The following is a 12408-nucleotide window of genomic DNA, read 5'->3' on the forward strand; positions in this document are numbered from 1 at the left end:
TTCAAGAATAGCAACGAGGTGCTCACGATAAGACAGGTCTTCTTGGAGATTAATGTCTTCGAAGTCGACGGTGCGGTCAGGAGTCTTGAAACACTTGCGGAGTTGAGAGACATGAAACATGTCATGCACATTTGCAAAGTTGGGAGGAAGCTCAAGTTGATAGGCGAGATCGCCTCTTTTGCTAATGATCTTGAAAGTACCCACGTATCTAGGGGCAAGCTTCCCTTTAATACCGAAGCGACGAGTACCTTTCATTGGAGAGACGCGGAGGTAGACATGGTCTTCGATCTCGAAAGCCAAGTCACGATGCTTGCTATCATAGTAACTCTTCTGGCTCGATTGCGCGGCTTTGAGACTATCACGAATGACTTTGCACATTTCTTCTGCCTCTGTGATCAAGTCATTGCCAAGAAGTTGGTGTTCACCAGTCTTTGACCAGTTAAGAGGAGTACGACACTTCCTGCCATAGAGAATCTCGAATGGGGCCTTGCCCAAACTCGCTTGAAAGCGGTTGTTGTAGGAGAACTCGGCATATGGAAGACAATCTTCCCACTTCATACCAAAAGAGATGACACAAGCCCTGAGCATATCTTCAAGAATTTGATTTACTCGCTCGACTTGGCCACTAGTTTGAGGATGAAAAGATGTGCTGAAGCGAATGTTGGTGCCCATGGCCTTCTGAAAAGAACCCCAAAACTTGGAGGTAAAGATGTTGCCACGATCTGAAGATATCAACTACGGAATGCCGTGCAGAGAGACAATCCTGGAGGTATATAGCTCTGCCAACTGAGCTGTTGTGATAGATTCTTTGATAGGAAGGAAATGAGCCACTTTAGTGAGCTTGTCGATGACAATGAAGATAGCATCATTGCCACGCTTGGACTTTGGAAAACCAGTCACGAAGTCCATCTCAATATGGTCAAACTTCCATTCTAGGATGGCAAGAGGTTGGAGGAGACCAGCTGGTCGTTGGTGTTCTGCTTTCACTCTTCTGCATACATCACATTCGTTCACGAACTGAGCAATCTCGCGCTTCATACGAGTCCACCAATACGAATGCTTGAGGTCCTGGTACATCTTTGTACTTCCAGGGTGAATAGAGAGGAGTGAATTGTGAGCCTCGTTCATAATGACTTTGCGAAGGTCACCTTTAGGAACAACAATGCGATCCTCGAAGAATAGAGTATCCTTGTCATCAGGACGATAGCACTTGTACTTGGGTTGACTCTTGGCAATCCCAATCTTCACCTTCTTCACCATAGCATCAAGAAGTTGAGCCTCGCGAATCTGATCTTCCAAAGTAGGAGAGACTTGAAGTTTGGCGAGGAAACCTTGAGGGACAACTTCAAGGTTGAGTTTGCGGAAAGCTTCACAAAGCTCGGGTTGGTAAGGCTTGAGAATCAAACTGTTGCGGTAAGCCTTCCTGCTCAATGCGTCAGCAATAACATTGGCCTTGCTCGGAGTATATTCAATACTCGGATTATACTCTTGAATCATTTCGACCCAACGAGTCTGCCTGAGGTTGAGGTTTGGCTGAGTGAAGATGTACTTGAGACTCTTATGATCAGTGAAGATGTCCACTTTTCTTCCCAATAAGAGATGTCTCCAAGTTAAAAGAGCATGGACAACTGCTGCCAACTCGAGGTCATGAGTGGGGTAGTTCTTTTCATTGGGCTTCAACTGGCGAGAGGTATAGGCCACAACTTTCTTCTCTTGCATCAACACTGCACCAAGACCTTGAAGGGAAGCATCACAGAAGACCTCAAACGGTTTGGATTCATAAGGAGGAGTCAGAACTGGACCAGTGACTAACTTCTCTTTCAGGGTGTTGAAAGCGATGTCACATTCAGGAGACCAGACGTACTTCACATGCTTCTGGAGAAGGTTGGAAAGAGGCTTCGCGATCTTCGAGAAATTCTCGATGAACCTTCGACAATAGCTTGCGAGCCCAAGGAAGCTGCAGAGTTGCTTCACATTCTGAGGTGGTTCCCAATTCCCAATTGCAGACACCTTCTCAGGATTAACCGCTATGCCCTTGGCAGAGATAATATGCCCAAGGTAGAGAACCTCATCGAGCCAAAACTCGCACTTTGAAAACTTCGCATAGAACTGATGTTCTCTGAGTTTATCCAGCACCAAACGCAAGTGCTTGGCATGATCCTCCTTATTCTTGGAAAAGACCAAAATGTCATCGAGGTAGACCAAGACGAAGTCATTTGTGTAGGCATTGAAGATGAAATTCATCATGCAAGAGAATGTTGGCAGAGCGTTGATGAGGCCGAAAGACATGACAGTGTATTCATATGAACCATAGCTTGTTCTGAAAGCTGTCTTGGGAATATCTTGTTCACGAATGCGAATCTGGTGATAGCCCATATGGAGATCAAGCTTGGAGAATACTTGAGCACCTTTGAGTTGTTCGAAAAGCTCATTGATGTTGGGAAGTGGGTACTTGTTCTTTATAGTCTTCTTGTTCAATGGACGGTAGTCGACACAGAGTCGGTCCGTTCCATCCTTCTTCTTCACAAAAAGAACTCCACAATCCCATGGAGAAGAACTAGGTCAGATGAGACTCATTCGCTCTTGAATATCGAGTTGTTTCTTCAACTCCTTCAACTCTTCAGGTCCAAGCTTGTAAGGACGTTTGCAAACAGGTTCCGTGCCAGGCTCAAGATCGATGACGAATTCAACTGGCCGGTGCGGAGGCATTCCTGGAAGCTCTTCTAGAAAGACGTTTTGATATTCGCAAACGACTGGAATTTGCGAGATGGCATCCAGCTCGCCCTTCTCATTGAGAGAAAATAGTCGGATTGTATTATCACGAGCGGCAAAGACGATTACATCCTCAGACGAATGTGTTAATTGAATCTGCTTGGCAGCACAATCAAGCTGAGCCTTGTGCTTAGAAAGCTAGTCCATTCCGAGAATAAGATCAATATCCAAGTTACCAAGGACCATAGGAGAAGCCAGAAACTTGAAGTCGCCCATCAAGATAGAAATATCCGGAACCATCATGCTAGAACTAAGACGCTTAGCCGGAGAAACAACTTGCAATGCTTTAGGTAATGCCTTAGTGCCAAAGTTGTGCTCCGATGCAAAAGGGAATGACATGAAGGAATGCGATGCACTAGAGTCAAAAAGAACTTTTGCAGGAATATTGTTAATAGGAAGGTTACCCATTATGACATCTGACGAGTCCTCTGCCTGAGCTGCGTTCATCATGTTGACCTTGGCGTGCTTGGGATTATGCTTGACTACTGCGGTATTGGCAGATCTCACAGGGGGAGGAGGAGGAAGACGCCTCTGATTGAAGCATTTGTTGGCATAGTGACCCTTCTGCTGACACTTGTTGCACGTGACCTCCGAGAGCGGACGGTGATACTGAGCACTTGATCTTGGAGCATGAGACGAAGTCTTGTTCTGAAAGCCTGGGTTGGGTGGGTGGGAAGATCCATTGCCACCTTTGCTCTTCTGCTGGTAAGGCTGACGGAACGGAGGAGGAGGAGGCAACCAATACTTCTGCTGCTTAGTTGCCACTTGAGTTGAGGAAGAAGGAGTAGCATCTCTGACTCGCTTCTTGGAAGCATCGCACTTGAGCTGAGCAGCCTCTTGTTTCAGTGCCATGTTGTAAAACTCATCGTACTTCTTCGGCTCAAAGAGCACGCGAGCTAGTTGAAGATCTTCTCTGAGGCCATATCTGAACTGATAAATCATGCTCTTCTCGTCGGGAACGTCCTGCTTGGCGAAACGAGCAAGCTTCTGGAACATGATGTTATACTGGTAAACAGACAGACTGCCTTGCTTCAGGTTGCGGAATTCCTCACGCTTGCTCTCAACAACACTCTGAGGAATGTGGTGAGCTTTGAAGTCTTGACGGAATTCATCCCAGGTAATCACACGGCCTCCTCTGGAATCTTTGTACTGCTAAAACCATTCTGTAGCTTGGTCTTTGAGTTGGAAAGAAGCAAACTTGACAAAGTCCTCAGGCCTGACATTGCTACACTCGAAATGCTTGCAGATATCCACGAGCCAATCATCAGCGTCTGTTGCCTCGACACAGTTGCTGAAGGTCTTTGGCTGGTTAGCAAGGAACTGGTTGAGTGTAGCAAACTGATTCTGATTGTTGCCATGGCCATGATTCCCTTGGTTGTGCTCTTGCAGAATTTGCATGATCAGCTGCGTGTTTGCATTGGTAGCGGCCATCACAGCTTGTCATGCCTCCGGAGGTGGAGGTGGTGGTGGCGGATCAGGATTCGGAGTCGTACGCATTGGAGGAGCCATCCTGGAGAGGGTGACATCCGTTAGCATGTTGACACACATATATTCAAGCTGAATCAAATGGAACGAAATTGCAACATCTACTCTTCACATCCGAACAAAATGAACGAATGCATTCCACTTGAAATGGTCACATTTTCATAAATTGAGAAGCCACTTAGATAGAGGTAGAAGAATAAAACAACAAGGTACGGACATGAACAAATACTTGGTGAGGATTACCCAATCACAAACCAAATATCCACGGAAGAATTACTAGAGCTACATGAATTCCCACCTATGAAACTCCCGAAATTCTCCCGGTTATGCAATCAGGTGTTGGGGATAAAGGGGAAGCATAATATCTCACCCAAAGCTAGCAAATCCTACATCCAGCTGTATCCATCCTTCAACACATAACCAAGAAACCTTCAGAAATCATTTACCTCAACCTTCGAAAAGCATCCGTTATACGAGTTAAGGCAATACTCCCGAACTCCTGCCCCAGTACTGATTGGCGTTGAGGTTATCTCACCAACAACTGCATAAAAGAGATTTTCGATCTCGGCGAAACTCAGGTATTCCAGAATCTCAACGATAAAATTGTGACGACAACACCTCAGAGCTCAACTCCCCGGGACACTGCCACAACCCCTAAATGTCAGGAGGCACCAAGAACAATGTTCTCATCACAAAACCATCAGAATGATTCCAAGATACCTGCGTGATCCTAAATTTTTTTAGTGAAATTTGAGAAGAGAAGAGTCAAAACTCTACGTCAGGATGCCTCACCAGAGCGACAAAGGGACTGAGGAGTAAAAAGAAGTCCTACTCTCCGATATATATAATCCTAAATGACTCAAAACATTTTTCTAGACTCAACAACGCCGACGATTCGATCAAGCAGGGGGCTCCTAAGGTCGGGGAAGGCTCTGATTACCAACTTGTAACGCCCTCGATGCGGCTATATGTCCCATGTGTCGAAGCACGACTTAGAGGCATAACCGCATTGAAAGCAATGCCGCAAGTGATGTAATCTTTGCTAACAACCCATGTAATACATAAAGGGAAAGGATACATAGCTGGCTTACACTTGCCACGTCACACAAATACATAAATAAGCATTACATTCATCCAAATACACTCAAGGTCCGGCTACGGAACCAAAATGAAGATAAACCCCAAATGCAACATAGTCCCTGATCGCCCCAACTGGGCACCTCTACTGATCATCTGGGAAGACACGTAGTATCGTCCTGAGTCCTCATCGAACTCCCACTTGAGCTCAGTTGAATCTCCTGGAATGGTATCATCGGTCCCTGCATCTGGTTTTTGAAGTAATCTATGAGTCACGGGGACTCAGCAATCTCACACCCTCGTGATCAAGACTATTTAAGCTTATAGGTAAGGTAAAGGTATGAGGTGGAGCTGCAGCAAGCGACTAGCATATTTGGTGGCTAACATACGCAAATGAGAGCGAGAAGAGGAGGCAAAGGCATGGTCGGACAACAATGATCAAGAAGTGATCCTAGAACAACCTACATCAAGCATTACTCCAACACCGTGTTCACTTCCCGGACTCCGCCGAGAAGAGACCATCACGGTAACACACACATTTGTTTCATTTTAATTAAGTTAAGTTCAAGTCTTCTACAACCGGACATTAACAAATTCCCATCTGCCCATAACCGCGGGCACGGCTTACGAAAGATCAAAACCCTGCAGGGGTGTCCCAACTTAGCCCATCACAAGCTCTCACGGTCAACGAAGGATATTCCTTCTCCTAAGACAATCCGATCAGACTTGGCATCCTGGTTACAAGACATCTCGACAATGGTAAAACAAGTCCAGCAACACCGCCCGAATGTGCCGACAAATCCCGATAGGAGCTGCACATATCTCGTTCTTAGGGCACACTCAGATGAGCGCCCCGTACAACTAAAGTCAAACCACAAGTTTCCCCGAGGGGGCGCTGCAAAGGGCTCTAGTTTGGACCAACACTCAGAGGAGCACTGGCCTGGGGGGTTTAAATAAAGGTGACCCTCGGGCTCCGGAAATCCAAGGGAAAAAGAGGCTAGGTGGCGAATGGTAAAACCAATGTTGGGCCATGCTGGAGGAGTTTTATTCAAGGCGAACTGTCAAGGGGTTCCCATTATAACCCAACCGTGTAAGGAACGCAAAATCCGGGAACATAACACCGATATGACGGAAACTAGGCCAGCAAGATTGGAACAAAACACTAGGCATAAGGCCGAGCCTTCCACCCTTTACCAAGTATATAGGTGCATTAAGATAAACAAGATAATATTGTGATATCCCAACAAAGAACATGTTCCAACAAGGAACAAACTCCAATCTTCACCTGCAACTAGCAACGCTACAAGAGGGGCTGAGCAAAGCGGTAACATAGCCAAACAACGGTTTGCTAGGACAAGGTGGGTTAGAGGTTTGACATGGCAATATATGAGGCATGATAAGCAAGTGGTAGGTAGCGTAGTATAGGCATAGCAAAAGAGCGAGCATCTAGCAAGCAAAGATAGAAGTGATTTCGAGGGTATGGTCATCTTGCCTGCAAAGTTCTCAGAGTTGACTTGATCCTCGTAAGCGTACTCAATGGGCTACTCGATCACGTACTTGTCTCCCGGCTCTACCCAAGCAAGAACAACAAGCAAAAGGAACACAATCAACCACGTGCAATGCTTAAACAACATGATGCAAACATGGTATGATATGCGGGATGCAACATGTGATGCATATGCATGTTTTGGAAAGGAATGATTGAACCTGGCCTCAACTTGGGAATCCAAGAGTGACACCGGAATCGGATGCATGGTTTGGAAATGGCAAGCAAAACAAATATGGCACCGGTCTGCGATAAATAGCACGAAGCCATCTAAATGCATCAAGATAAATAAGCTATTGCACTCAAACATAGCAACAAAATACATGGCAGGGATCCACTCATGATGCTTTACAAAAGATGAACACTGAGCTACGGCTAATTCACTTAATAGCATGTTCAAACAAGCATGGCAAAAGTGCAAATGATAACAGGTTTCAGACTTAGTGAAATTATCAACATGTCAGGAATTTATCATCAGGAAGCAATGTTTAGAGCACGATAACTACATGCTACAGGAATATATCATGGCAAAGCAAGGCATGGCATGAAGCCACTCAAATCATACAACAAAAGTCCCTTAGTGACCATGAGCCAAAAGGGATCAGAAAATACAATTGCAAGCATGTGAACATAGCAAATAACAATAACAGATTCAGACTTAGTGAAAAACTGGAGCATGGCAAGCAGAAATCAAGTAGGCATGTTTACGAGCTCGATGCACTCACCACAAGGCATTGCATGATAATCTAAGCATACACCCAGCAAGTATACATGGCACAGAAGCTAGACATGGCAAGAACAACAATATAGCATGCACGAATCAACAACAATAAGCTCGGCAAAATTGCTAAACATGTTAACAATCTGCCAGGAATATATTATAGCAAAAGTAGAGCTCGATTGAGTTAAGCTTGGGTGCTCCGTAATTGCAAACAAAGACATGGATTGATAGAGCACAACAAACTCTACAAAACATTATTACTGATCCTCCTCAAAAGAGGCATGGATCACTCAATATCAACATGAACATATGACATAAAAAATAATAACAGGACAAGGACTTTGAATATTTCTAAGTTTCTGAAATCAGCAACATTAAGTAAGCTACTTTGCATGCTTGTGCTAGTCACCACAAAGATCACAAAAATACATGGGATACACCCCTATGAAAATGGCATGGCATACTTCAAAACACATGTAGAGCTCAGAATCATAGCATGCACACACTAATCATGGCAAAAATGACAAAAGTGCATTTGCTGAAACAGATCTGAAACTAACATCACATAGCCCTCTTCCAACAGCATTTCGGGCATCAAGATGAGCTCGAATGAAAATGATGCAATGAGATTAAATGTAGTACTCATCGAGACCAACATTTCGATATGCTACACGCATGAATCGGAGTCACGGTGATGAAGTTATGGCATGTCAAAGTATGCAAAAAGTTAGGGTTTTCGGGGAAAAAAGGTCAACAGTCTCGAATCTCAGATCCAGATCCAGCCGGGCGCGGATCACGAGGTTCATCGGCACTGGAGTTGGGGGTCGCGGGAGGTGGAAAATGAGGTGGCCGGAGCGCCTTGGACCGGCCGGAAATTCGAGGGAGGGAGGATCTCTCCGGGGCGCGGCGTTGGGGCGGCGAGGGACGCCGGACGGCAGGGAACGCGGCTGCCGTCGTCTGGCGCGGCACTGGCGGAGCTTGCCGGAGCTCGGTGGCCGTCGATGCAGTGAAGGCGGCGCGCTGCAGGAGGAGGAGGGCGGCGAGCGCGGGCGCCTCTGGCCCGAGCACGCCGCGGGCGGGCCGGCCACGGGCCGCGGCGGGCTTTGGCAGGCGCGGTGATGTGGGGCTCTCCCGAGGCGACGTGGCGCCTTCTGGTTCGACGGAGGCGGCAGCGGACGTTGTCTGGCCGGAAACGGACACGTCCGGCCGGCTGAGAGGGGAATTTTTTTAGGGTTTCGGGGAGAGATCCGAAATTTGGAAAGGGGGTCTATTTATAGAGGTAGGAGGAGCTAGGAAGCTCCAAATGAGGTGCGGTTTGCGGCCACGCGATCGTGATCGAACGGCCTAGGTGATGGAGGAGGTTTAGGTGGGTTTTGGGCCACTATGGAAGGGTGTTGGGATGCAACCCACACGAGGCCTTTTCGGTCCCTCGGTTAACCGTTGGAGTATCAAACGAAGTCCAAATGGCACGAAACTTGACAGGCGGTCTACCGGTAGTAAACCAAGGTCGCATGACAAGTCTCGGTCCAACCCAAAAACGTTCACACCCGCACACGAAAAGAGGTGGAAAGGGACACCGGAGGACATAGGAACGCTGGAACACAAAACGGACAACGGGGAAAATGCTCGGATGCTTGAGACGAACATGTATGCAAATGCAATGCACATGATGACATGATATGAGATGCATGACAATGACAAAACAACACGAAGACAAAACCCGTCAACGAGGAAATATAATAACTTAGTGTCGGAAATGGCAAGAGTTGGAATACAAATAAGGTAGGTTACATCCGGGGTGTTACAACGGTCCTGGCCGGAGGAAGACACGGCTTCTGAAGTATCAAGTAGTCCGTCTTGAACACTACACGACCCATTCCATGTCCTTCTGCTAGCCTGATGGTTTGGATTAGAGCTTCAGACTCCGCCTGTAACGCTGAACTTAGATAGGCCAACTTCCCAGCAGCAACGAGGAGAACCCCACCCTCTGTGTCCCGTACAATGGCTCCCTAGCCTCCCTCTCCCGTTGCAGGGTTAAAGGCTGCATCAAAGTTTATCTTTATGAAGTCGCCGGGGGGTGCCATCCACTTGGGATTAGGCTTAGTCTGCTCAGTCGGCCTTTTACCCAGGAACTACTGCCACTCTGTTGTTGCATACCCAATGTGTGCCTGGAACGCCTCACCGGACCGCTGTGTTTGCTTGTGGTTTGCCTTGTTTCTCTCAGACCATCACGACCATAGAGTGCAAATGGACCGCAGCTTCTTCTCCTCCGGGAGATTGAAAATGGCCCGGAGCATATCCTTTGGTGTTTGGCATGTGAGGAGAAGTTGACGTACCTGCTCCAGCCCCCTCTCTCCAGACTTTTTTCACCTCCTTGCAGGGCAAGAAAAGGTGTGCACCATCTTCAGGGACACGGTGACAAATCAGACATTTTGTATCGAGCTCGACCCCAATACGCTCCACATTCCGTAGCAGGGGATGGCTATTATGGGCAAGACGCCACATGAAATGATGCACTCTTCCAGGACACCGGATCGACCATAGCCTCTTCCAGAACGCTGCCATTTCTTCTGTACCCGCTGAGCTCTATCCCCTTGGATGCGCACCCTGTCTCTCCTGCAGCTCCACGTATAGTCTGTAGGCCGAACGGACAGAGAACAGTCCTTTTAGGTCAAAGTACCAAGCCACAAAGTCGTCATAACGCTTGTAGATTGGGATGCTCAGAATGGTTGCTGCATCTCCCGGGCAAAACGTCTGACAAACAAGCTGGACATCCCAAGTATTTGTAGCCGGGTCCAAAAGTTCCGAGACTTATGTCAGAATATTTGCACCTTGCAGCGTTCTCGGCCTTCGCGTATCATTAGAGGGCAGCCAGGGGTCCGACCAAATGTTTATGTGCTCGCCCGATCCCACTATCCATATCATCTCAGCCTTGATCACTTCAACCTCTTGGAGCAAACTCCTCCACACGTAGCTCATTCCAGGTTGGCTGGTAGCATTTAGGACGTCACCCTCTGGGAAGTACTTTGCTTGTAACACACGTGCACAAAGAGATTCAGGAGCTTGGATAAGGCACCAAATCTGATGGGAAAGCATAGCCATATTGAACGAGTGGAGATCTCGGAAACTTAGACCCCCCTGCTCCTTTGGCAGAGTCATTTTCTCCCAACTCACCCAGTGGTGTTTATCCTCCTCGTCCTGATTTTCCCACCAGAACTTTGTGACGCCCCAAGACCAATGCTCGAGAAGACTTCCATATGTTCCGGGTTTCGCCTTATTCCAGAGGCTCATCAAGTTCTCGGTTTTCAATTGTTTCATCTTTTCTTTTCCGGAGTTCTTCATGGAGGCTCTACATGACGGCTCATCAAAGATCTAATTCCTTCTCGAAGTGCTCATCAAGATTCTTTTCATAGGAGTTCAAGTATTCTTCATCTTGCATTCTGAAGTGCAATTCTTTCTTTCTTATCTTTTGAGCAGGTATTATGTCATTCTTGGCAATTTGAGCTCGTGTTTCATGATTCACATGTTGTCAAGAATGAGATATTTTAAAGCCACCAATCGCTTCATTGGAGTTATATTGGGTTATATTTCACCTAAAACCTTCCCTAAGGAATATTTCTATTTATGGTGTTTATCGATGATCCAATTTTCCTCCTATTCTCGTGATGAAAGATGTTTTCATCTCTCCGTCGCTCTCAAGCAAGCAATTGTTTTTGTTTGTGGCAGGATTTCACCTCATAATTTTGGGATGTTTTCTATAAGCCCACAACAAGCTTATCATTTCGTTGTTGGTGTTCCAACAACTCCGTTTGACCCTTCTCCTAAAGATGCTTTTCAAGCTCATTTGAGGTAGAATATGTTGTTTTCTCCTCCGTTCATTCCTTTCCATTCTCTCATTTCTTGCGGAGGCATTGTGATGTTTCTCTCTTCGACCCATCATCTTGTTTTGTCAAGATCATGTTTCTTTCTTTTGCTTATCCATTTAACCGGAGTGTTGTGTCCTCTGCTCAAGTTCTTTTCATCCTATCTAGTCTTGCGTCTCTTTTCAACCGGAGTGTTGCCCGAATTTGTTCTTCCTTGTTCCTCGTTCCTAACGGAGTGTTTTTCAACTTCGATCACCTTCGTGGTATTATTCCTTTCAAGTTGTTCAACTTTTCAAGGTTCTTTGGTTTCACTTGTTTGTCAAAGAAGCAACTTAGTTTTACCTCTTCTCTTTCTCTTCTGTTTCCCTCCGGTGCCATCCTAGATCTCGGGACGAGATCCTCTCGTAGTGGTGGAGTGTTGTGACGCCCTGAGACCGATGCTCGAGAAGACTTCCATATGTTCCGGGTTTTGCCGTGTGTTTCTTTTGTGCCTGCCCTTTTATTTTTTTGCATTGCATCATGTCATCATGCCATCATCTTATAAATCTTTTGCAACTCTGCTAAATAAATGGCATGGATCTTTGATCCATTTAAACCGAGGGAATGCACATGGTGAATCTCTTTACAACATATCCTCTTGATATTTAGAGAGCTATAGTAAATATCCCAATTATTTGGATTTACCGCAAACACACTTGCAATTTAAAACTCTCAGGTCTTTTCTGCTTCGAGTTGCTCCTCAAACCTTGCCATATATTCTTTCTTCACTTTCCGGAGTTCCACCAAAAACCTCAACATTTTTGGACACTTCTATAACCAAGTCCTAGTTCAAACCCATTTGAATTAAATTCAAATGACTTTGAATTTGTATCTTTCTATCTTGTCGTTTCTGTTTTCTTGGTTTCAAACTCATTTTTGCGAGTCCGGGAATTTATCCGTGAGTC

The sequence above is a fragment of the Triticum dicoccoides genome, chromosome 6A (assembly GCF_002162155.2).
Source record: "Triticum dicoccoides isolate Atlit2015 ecotype Zavitan chromosome 6A, WEW_v2.0, whole genome shotgun sequence".
NCBI lineage: Eukaryota > Viridiplantae > Streptophyta > Magnoliopsida > Poales > Poaceae > Triticum > Triticum dicoccoides.